At 53.1% G+C, this 6,092-nt stretch overlaps 1 long non-coding RNA gene across 2 annotated transcripts; it reads left to right on the plus strand.

Annotated features, from left to right (window-relative positions):
• Positions 1-657: 657 nt before the first annotated feature.
• On the plus strand, positions 658-5,645 carry LOC113954890. Of its 2 annotated transcripts, none has more exons than XR_003530360.1 (3): positions 658-772; positions 2,623-3,521; positions 4,320-5,645. It is a non-coding gene; the product is annotated as an uncharacterized LOC113954890 (long non-coding RNA). The 2 variants fall into 2 exon arrangements; XR_003530359.1 differs by having other exon boundaries at positions 2,623-2,728; positions 3,235-5,645.
• Positions 5,646-6,092: the final 447 nt, after the last annotated feature.

The following is a 6,092-nucleotide window of genomic DNA, read 5'->3' on the forward strand; positions in this document are numbered from 1 at the left end:
GCGTGCGTGTGTGTGTGTGTGTTTTTGTTTTTTAGAGCCAAGAAGATTTGCTTTGGTTTTTTAAAGCAGAAACCACCACAAAGTTGGCTGTGGTTTCAGCTGCTCTCGCTCGAGATTTGTATTGCTGACTACCAATCCTAAAAGAGTTAACCTGGTAAGTATGACTCAGAAGCAGAGAAGGAGATGCGAGGCTGAGAGCCGTGGAGGCAGCACAGAAACAGAGGTGAGCAACAGAATAATTGCCAAAAAAAGGTGCAGAGTCCAGGAGCAACGCTCCCTCCGGTCTGCCTGGCCCTGGCACCGCTGGCACGGGCTCCCTGGAAAGCTGCAGTTCCGCTCTTATAACACAGGGAGCAGGCTGGAGAATTTAGAGCTGCGTCACAGAGCTCAGCGAGAGAGTGAGAGAGCAAGCTCCGTCGATAGGTCTACCAGCAACAGCCCTGCTGCAGCAAGAGGGGAGAGAGGCAGCAAGAGAGGCAGAGAGGGCTCCAGAAAGAGAAGTATCACCAACACCTCGGGCTGGGCTCCTGCCACCATCCACTGCCATTTAGACGTCGTACTCGGGCGGCGTAGGAGGCTTCGCCCATTGACGATGCTGGAGACCCGGCGCGCTTAATCCCGCGGGGAGGGAGAGTGGGCAGACACCGAAAGGGTTAACGGAAAGGAAATTTCTGGAACCTTCTATTCTGCGGCGCTCCACAGCGAGCGGAGGGCTGAGGACTGCGCAGATGGTGCACGGGCACAGCTCTTCGGTCCGGTTCGCCTCTCTCACGTACGTACCCTTTGATCAGGATGGGGCTGGAGCTGCAGCCACGGATTTTATTTGTTTGCAGGGCGTCCCTCTCCCCCGGCGTCCCTAAGTTCGGGTCCCGAAGTGCCTGTGTTGTTATTTTGGCTGGGTAGGGTTGCTCTGTTCTGCGTCAGAGCTGTTTTCTCAATGGAACGATGGCACAGGTTGCACTAATGTCACTCCTGCCGGCATTGCTGTACTGCAGAGGAGGGTAGTAGTCGTGGGGGAGAGATGACAACTTTGCAAAGACTGCTGTTTGCCTGGTTTGTTTGGGCTTTTTATTCTCCCCCGTCTCCCTGAGGGCTGGCATGCTGGCGAGGGTTTGGTGGAGGGGTTAACAGGCGCCCTGCGATTCCCAGCTCGGAGGTTTGTCACTGCGTAGTTTGGAAAGTGGCAAACGGTGACGCAGTGATCATTGCAGGGCATGTCGTCCAGTTTTTAAAAGCACTGGGGGGGACAGGTAGACGGTGCCTTCCAGACGCTTCCACACCAGCTGAAAGGGGTTAAAGATGAGTCGAGACGGGAAGCGAGCATTTAGGGATTAAATGTCATCATTTTGGCGTTGGAAAGTTGTTTACCTTGCTCTCTCGGTGTCTCCATGCTGGCAGGCGGCCAGCTCACATGTGATAGTCTTCCCTGTACTGCTGCATCATTAACTAAGTGCCGGAGCAGGCTCCCCATTGGCCGGGGAGGGCTCTGGGCCCGGAGCTGCCGCGCCATTGGCGGAGGAGGTGATGGCAGGTGAAAAGCCCTCCCGGATTGGCCGAGGGCTGGGTGTCAAACCCCGACGCTGATTTCACTTGCTTCAAAGTACCGGCAGCTGCCCGTGCCCTGCCTGCTCCCTGCCCACTGCCTGTCCCCTGCCCACTGCCCACTCTGCCTGCTCCCTGCCCACCACTGCCCGCTCTGCCTGCTCCCTGCCCACTGCCTGCTCCCTGCCTGCTGCTCCCTGCCCACTGCCTGCTCCCTGCCTGCTGCTCCCTGCTTACCCCCTACTCGCTGCCCTCTGCCCACTGCTGCCTGCTGCCTGCTTGCTGCTCTCTGCCCACTACACACTCCCTGCCCACTGCCCACCACTGCCTGCTCTCTGTTCCCTACCTGCTCCCTGCCCACCACGCACTCCCTGCCCACCACTGCCTGCTCTCTGTTCCCTACCTGCTCCCTGCCCACCACTCACTCCCTTCTCCGTGCCCACTGCCCATCACTCCCTGCCCACTGCTCACTGCCCGCTCCCTGCCCACCTCGTATCCCAGGATTCCAGGTGTCCCTCGGGCACGGGCAGACAGGAGCCAGTAACTCCTCGGGGCGGTGGGTGCCAGCCCTCACATCCAGGGGTGCTCCCTCAGGTGTCGTTCCGCCGTCCGGTCGCGACGATGACGTGTCAGAGCTGCAATCCACGGCGGAGGGGAAAGCGCTGGGCTTCAGGGCTTTTCTCCTTGCCTTCTTCTCCCTTATACGGTGGTTGAGTGTTAGCAGGACTGTAATGGCTTGGGGCAGGAATTGCACCTGGAAATTATGTCGTGGGAACAGTTAAAGAAGTGAAAACGGCTCTTGCCCAAACTCGGCTTTCGTTTGCACAAGGGTGAGTTTGCCACAGGCTTGGTAACATCAGGGAGAGCCGAGGACTGCCCTCGGTGATGGGTCTGTAAAGGTTTGCAAAGGAAATGACAGTGATAGAAATCAGGGACCGAAGGACTGGGAAGGACTGGGTAAGGATGAACGGGAGACTGAGGGCAGAGAGCAGCTCCAGAGAGAGGACGAGGAAATGAAGGGGAGAACATTTTTCTCTCTTAACCATTTACAACACTATTTTTTCACCTCTCTTCTTAAAGTGACCAGCAATGAAGATGGCAGCTCTGCCTGGAAGTGCTGAGGACACAACCAGCCTTGAGCTTGGTCCTTCTGGCCGAGGAAGTCTCCCGATTATGCAGTGGAGTGGTAACTTTGCTTTCTCATATGGCAGGGAACACTATTTCATAGCTTTTCATCATCCCGAGGCTTAAACAAGTTTAAGGATGTGATAGCATAAGCGTTTAATCTATATTACTCACTCGTTGACATCTCAAGCGTCAGGGATGGTTGTTTAGCAACAACCGCTGGGCTCGGAACCGGCTCAGACACAGCGCGTCCGCTGTCTCCACCACTTCAGGTGTAGCCTGTCCCCTGCACGGTGCTCTGAGGGAAAGAGAGAAGGGCTCTACTTGCACCATACCCTCACCCCGACCGAGTTTTGGGGGTCTGGTGGCACAGGCCGCAGGCGCTGCGGTTTTCTCGTGGATTCCGTCCGTTTGCGCAGTTCCGCGGAGGGGAGGACGCCATTTCCAACGGCACTGCGGTGGTAGGAACGGGGAGGGAAGAACAGGACAGGCAGTACGTGCCACTCCCCACTTTTCTTCCCCTCTTTCCCATCTCCACCTTTCTTCCTTCCCCTCCTCTTCTGCCAGATTCCATAGGGAATTTCAGACTCTTGCTGCAGTCGTCACAACCCCTCCTGACTCACTGAGCCTTCGCTGGCTGTAGCTGGCTCCCTTGGAGCATCCTTGCCTCCTGCAGCGCCAGATCCGCAGAGCAGGGGAACAACAGGAATAGCAGCGACGACGGTGGTCCCTGCAGCGAGACAGACAGGCATAAATACACACACATGCAGGAACAGTCCGAGGCAGCTGTGGAGGGAATTCTGTACAGCCCGGAGCTGGACTAAGCCTCGATTGCTCAGTTGCGTGGAAGACGGGTGGGTTGAGTCTCTTTTCCTGAGCGTTGGCTGCATGGACAACTCTTTGTGGTTTTCCCGTCACAGTTGTGGGGTGGAGGACCCCGTAATTTGTAAAGCTATTGCTGCTTCATGACATTTCCCAGTGCTTTAAAGGAGGTGCAACTGGCAGCTGGTTCAGTGTTCAGTGGCAGGGATGTATCTGATTTAATTCCCTTTGCCACCATCTTTTTGCCACAATTAGTTTAACTGAGACTGAACACAGGGAGGGTAAGGAGACACAGATAAACGAGGAGTTATTTCAATGTTAAACTTCAGCTGTAAATCTCATTACTCAGGAATTGAGGTTACTGTCAGCAGGTAAATCTGTGGGACTGGCAAGAAACAAGGCTAAGAAGGGGACATGGCATATTTCTGTAGGACAGCAGCGATTGTGTGCACAGGGGTGGCACTGTCACTGCGAGCTGTACGTGGCTTAACTGTTCCGTAATCATTTTCTGCATATTGCCTCAAAAGGACTTGGGAAAGCTGTGATTTCTTCCTCCCTCTGACACTTGTGCGTGTGCCATTGTGTTAAGCTGATTCATTTTTCCGAGTCTGGGTTTCCTTGCTCTGGGCAGTGGGGTTTGCTCCGTGTCTGGGCCCTGGTGCAGCACTGACGCAGCGTTCGTTAACGCGCCGGCCCTCGCTGACAAAACACACGCGATTTTCTCGGGCGTTCTGACCGTTCCAAGGGCCGCAGAATTCGGGCGAGGAAGTTCAGGATTGCAAATGCTCACGATATAAACCTAAAAGCATCACCATCCTATTCCTTGCTAGTGGAGGAAGGCTCTGTGAGTGACGAGACAGCCACGATCTCCCCCCTGCACTTGTTTTGCCGATGGTCATGTTACATCTGTGACGCAGACGAATTTTGCTGTTGGTTCCTGCCTGTGCTTTAGGGAGTCGGGCTGATGAGGGCACAAGCTTGAATATGGTTAGAAACATTAATTTAGTATTGCTGTTACAGGTTCAAACCATACCTGAAGGGTCAGGGGTACTGGATCCACCTATTTCACAGCCCCAAATGGCGAAGGAATTCGGATGAACACAACAGCACCCCTGGCCATTTTGTTGCTCGCAGAGTAGACTCGGAGCCTGCAGCTCTGCTGCTGCTGCTGCTGTTCATTTCCATGTTATACAAATACAGCGTTGGGCTCGGTGTCAGGAGCTTTCCTGATGCTGTGAGAAGCTTAAAGTCTACAAGCAAATGTTTTTCTTATTTGGGAAGATTAATTAAAATGACCAAATGCCAAGTATTCTACCCTCGCTCCTCTTACAAATCACATCCAGAAAATTCAGTGGTGCCGTGTATGTTTTTTAAAACTTAATCACAGTGTTTTCTTACGGTTTAATATGGGTGTGGCTGTGGGGGAGGGTAAGATTTAATTTGGTAAATATCTGTAATGCTGATGTTAATGGACAAGTACGTAGGCAAGAGATAGTTGTCCATATCCTCTATACATCTGCCTATAGATACAGATGGTCCCAAGCCCAGGTTGTGAAGATGCCCTCATCACAAAAATGAGAAGGGACCACTCTGGCCCATTCTCACCCACCCAAACGTTTCAGTGCAAAGGCAGCAGCAGGAAAGGCCAAGTGGGAATCTCAATCTCACAAAATGGTTCCACCAGCACTCAGAGATGCCAGTGCCGTTTATACTGGCACGGCTCCGAGAGCGGCACGGCGAGCTGCCTGCTGCAAGGTCATTCCCCTGACTCATGGTCAGCAACCAGTTGGTTCAGGAACTCCCAATCCACTTTTCTTGCATCTGTGGCAGTGCTTGAATCCTGAACTTGAACGGGAGGCTTGATAATTAGCATTACTGCAGTAGTGGACTACTGAGTCCAAAACTGTAGCTCCAAAAAAAATCCCGTGTCTTTGAAGCATTTTAAAATCCATATCTGTAATCTGCTTCTAGTGCTAACTGCAAAAACTTTGCATTAGTTCCCTCATCTGCCTTTCCTCCAAGACTTCTAAAACTTTGCACTAGTTCCCTCATCCCCTTTTCCCCCAAGACTTCCTCTGGACTGCTGGGAATCAGCAGTGGCGTGTGTTTAAGGAGATACATTCTGTTCCAGAAAAAAAAAAGTGCCTGTGCATATTTGCATTATATTTGCAGGCTCTCTAAGTTCCCCAGTGTCTGTCAAGCCAGTGGTGTCTCTCTGGTGCTTTCAGGTTCAGGTGCCTCAGCTCAGGAGCTGTCTTGTCCCCTCCCAGCTTTCCACATTTTTCTCCAGTGTTCCTATTCCTCCACTGTTTTGTCACTCGTATTTTCAGTGGACTCAGGAAAACATCGGCCGTGGATACGCTTAGGGCTGGCTCTACTTGTCTCAGCTTCACAGGCAGCAGTGGAGTGGTTAATGCCTCTGAGCAAAATAACTTATTCAGTCCCCAAAGTTCAATTTGGGGGCACATTAGCTGGCTCCTTTTGAACAGAGGGAGCAGAGCAGGCCAAGCAGGGGCATGAGCAGATCCTTCCTGCTCCCAGTGTTGCCAACCCACCTCCCCAAGCCCCCAGCCCTGGGTGGCCTCCTTACAATCAGCCTTAGC

The sequence above is a fragment of the Corapipo altera genome, unplaced genomic scaffold, assembly GCF_003945725.1.
Source record: "Corapipo altera isolate COAL_440 unplaced genomic scaffold, ASM394572v1 77b, whole genome shotgun sequence".
NCBI lineage: Eukaryota > Metazoa > Chordata > Aves > Passeriformes > Pipridae > Corapipo > Corapipo altera.